Source organism: Mastomys coucha, unplaced genomic scaffold (genome assembly GCF_008632895.1).
Source record: "Mastomys coucha isolate ucsf_1 unplaced genomic scaffold, UCSF_Mcou_1 pScaffold9, whole genome shotgun sequence".
In the NCBI taxonomy this organism is placed as follows: domain Eukaryota; kingdom Metazoa; phylum Chordata; class Mammalia; order Rodentia; family Muridae; genus Mastomys; species Mastomys coucha.
The window spans coordinates 82,025,845-82,029,701 of record NW_022196915.1 but is presented as its reverse complement, the minus strand read 5'-3'; the positions used below and the strand labels follow the sequence as shown (position 1 = coordinate 82,029,701).

General features: G+C 39.9%; 1 pseudogene; it reads right to left on the bottom strand.

Annotated features, from left to right (window-relative positions):
• Window positions 1-2,958: 2,958 nt before the first annotated feature.
• On the bottom strand, window positions 2,959-3,376 carry LOC116084955 (annotated as a pseudogene).
• Window positions 3,377-3,857: the final 481 nt, after the last annotated feature.

The following is a 3,857-nucleotide window of genomic DNA, read 5'->3' as shown; positions in this document are numbered from 1 at the left end:
GGGAAATGAGGTTTAATACCTAAATCATTGACTCAAACACAGTTGCTATCAGCACCGCTTACTTTATTCCAGAACTTTTCTTGGATATGAAGAGATTTTTTTTTTTGCTTATTTGTTTTAATAAATCTTAAGACTAAAATCTGTCACTCTTCTTTACAAAAGTTCAAAAAAATAGGCTACATAATATATATACATTCCTAGAATTATACACACACACACACACACACACACACACACACAAACACACACATACACACACACACATATGATTCTGAATTGATTCCAAAGATACATTCTCTTACTGATACCACTTCTAAGAACTATTCTTCTAGCTGTCCAGTAAAATGTATGTAATCCTTTTCTTTTATGTCTAGGTCAACTAGAGTCAAGTGTCTTAGATGGCTATCCACAATGACTGAAGCACAAGGCATTTAATGCTAATATTACTATTTAAATTATTTTTAAATAAGTTTTCACCACCATGGTCTTTATTTTTCAGATCTTTAATTTTAGATTATTAGATACATCAATAAATAAAATTTACAAACATAAAGACAATAAAAATGATATAAAACATTACTTTTCTGAAACAGTATGCAAAATTAACCATTTGTTACCAATGTACATGCTTGTACTTCCATTGGCATTTTTAATAAATAGTTGTAACTTGTGAGAAAAAATATTTTTAGTCATATGCCAATAAAATTTATTTTCAAATTTATCAAAATATTTACTATTATTTTATTTTCATTTTTACTATTTTATTTATTTTCATTTCAAATGTTATGCCCATTCCTAGTTTCCCCTCCACAAGCCCTCTTCCTCTATGAGGGTGCTCCCTCATCCACCCACCTACTCCTGCCTCAGCACCTTAACATTCTCCTATCCTGGGTCATCAAGGCTCCACAGGACCAAGGGGTTCCCCTCCTAGAGATGTCAGAGAAAGCAATCCCCTCCTACATATGTGGCTGGAGCCATGGGTACACTGCCTCTCTCCCTGGGTACTCTTTGGTTGGTGGTTTAGTCCATGGGAGCTCTGGGAGATCTGGTTGGTTAATATTGTTGTTCTTCCTGTGGGGTTGAAAACTCCTTCGGCTCCTACAGTCCTTGCCCTAACTTCTCCATTGGGGTCCCCGCAATCAGTCCAATGTTTGGCTGTGTACATCCATATCTGTATTGGTCCGGCTCTGGCAGAACTGCTCAGAGGACAGCTATACTGGGCTCCTTTCAGTAAGTACTTCTTGGCATCAGCAATAGTGTCTGAGTTTGGTTTCTGCAGATGGGATGGATCCCTAGATGGTCTTTCCTTCAGTTTATTATCCACTCTTTGTACCTGCATTTCATTTTGACTGAAGAATTCTGGATTAATATTTTTGAGGTGGATAGGTGGCCCCGTCCCTCAGCTGGGGGTTGTGCCTATCCACTGGATATGATCTCTACAGGTTCTCTCTCCCTTTTGTTGGGTATTTCGGCTGCTTTTCTCCCTGTTGGGTCCCGGGAAACTCTTGGGTTCCTGGCATCTGGGACTTCTAGTGTCTACCCCCAGTTAACCTCCCCACCCACCTGCTATACACCTACTTTCAAATTCCTGACCCTCTGTACTTCTCCCCCATCTCCTCCCATATCTGAACTAGATCCCCCTTTCCCTCTTCCTTCCTCTCTCCCTATCCCTTTCTCCCTCTACTTCCCAGAAATTATTCTCTTCCCCCTACTGAGTAAGACTGTGGAATCCACACTTTGGTGTGATCTTTTGTCTTGGGTTTCATATGGTCTGTTAGTTATATCATGTGTGTTCCGATCTTCTTTTTCGCCAATATCCACTTATCTGTGTGTACATACCATGTGTGTTCTTTTGTGATTGGGTTACCTCACTCAGGATGATATTTTCAAGTTCCATCCATTTGTCTGAGAATTTCATGAGATCACTGTTTTTAATAGCTGAGTTGTAGTCCACTGTGTAAATGTACCACATTTTCTGTATCCATTCCTCTGTTGAGGGACATCTTTTTTTTCAGCTTCAAGCTATTATAAATAAGGTTTCTATGAACATAGTGGAGTATGCGTCCTTGTTCTATGTTGGATCATCTTTCGGGTATATCCCCAGGAGTGGTATAGCTAGATCTTCAGGTATGTCCATTTTTCTGAGGAACCTCCAGACTGATTTCCAGAGGATTGTACCAGCTTGCAATCCCACCAGCAATGGTGGAGTAACATTTTCTATTTTAAATTTAAATATGGTTTAATACTCCTCTATTTCTTCATAAGAAACACTGATGAGATTTTTTTTAATAACAAAAAATATTTTACTAAAACAAGATTTACAGAAGTTTACAGACAAGCCATACAAAATGGTCACAAGCTTTTTCTTCATCTTTTGGGGCTGGGGGTGGAGACGGGGAATCTACACTTGATAGGAAAGTCACAAAGTTATTAGTGAGGGCTGTGATGTTTGTTTACTCTTCCCCTTTTAGTTCAGACTATCAAGCTTGCCCATCTACAGCATCTAAAGTTAAGCTTGGCTAGAAACAGGTTAGCTGCTTTTAACCACTGCAATTAAATCCTTTAAGGGAGAGAGGAAAGAGGCCATAAAATTAAAATAAAACTACTTTCCCCCTACAAAATAAAATAAAAGCACCCATACCCCTGGCTGCTAACCCTGATAACCATCTTCATTCACAATGCCTCTTACTTTAACCATGATGGGGCAAGGAGTCAAAACAGAAAGTACTGCTTCTCAGCATCACACAGCTACGAGGATGATACTTCCAGCCTCTGCTCATGCGTTACAGTAAATCAGGACAAGCCAGATTTGCTAATGTGCATATAATCACCAGCGATGAAGATGCCTGGACTTTTACTTTGTGATGTTTCTAAGACTGTGTTCATTAAATGCAAACAAAAAAAGAGGAAGAAGTCTTGGCAGAACAGGAGAAGTGGCATACACTTGATCTGGTCAACTTAAATGTTGTTCATGGCATATAGCCTATCCATGCTCTCGCAGTCTCTATGGCTTGGGCTTCGTCGGCTACATCATTTGCTAGTGGATCATCTGGATTAGGAGCACTTATCAAAGCCTGGATTGATAGCAGAACTGTGTGGATCAGCAGTGCTGGGGGCCACTTATCTTTCAAAATATCTAAACATAGTCTTCCCAACTTGTCGACATTAGAATGATAAATTTTGGGTATTCTGACTGGGTATTCTTCTGGAAGCTCAAGTTTAAAAGTCCCTCCCTTAAAGGGGAAATCTGGGGGCCAGCAATGACCATATGAAAATAATGGGCGTTGCTCTCATCTGGTTGTGCTTTAATGCCAGGAACTGGTTCTGCCAGCAAACGCTGGGTTTCTTTGATGATCTTGCAGAACAGCTCGGCCATCTTGTTAGATCTCAAGTTTGGCCTCTGCTCTTGTTTCTGGTTCCCCTTGCATATCTCTCTCTCTCTCTCTCTCTCTCTCTCTCTCTCTCTCTCTCTCTCTCTCTCTCTCTCTCTCTCTCTCTCTCTCTCTCTCTCTCTCTCTCAGCCTATACACAAAACAATTCCTTGAACAACAGGCACAAGAAGTCCTCTTTAGATTTGTTTGTCAGTATTATCCCTAGAGACTCCTAAAGCAACACATTATATTTTTCTGTGTTTCCTTGTCAAAAATATGTCTCCTTTTGACAAAGACACCATGCATTTCAGACATAGCACCTAGAAACCTCTGAGTCGGAACTGATTTAAAAGATTCATTCCAGTGTACTAGATTTCTTGGTACCAGAAGGCAACATGCAAGCTTTCAAGCACACCAACAGTTGTATCTTGCACCTATCATGGTGGTACCCAACAGCCCTCTAATTTTACTTAAGACCTGATCAAC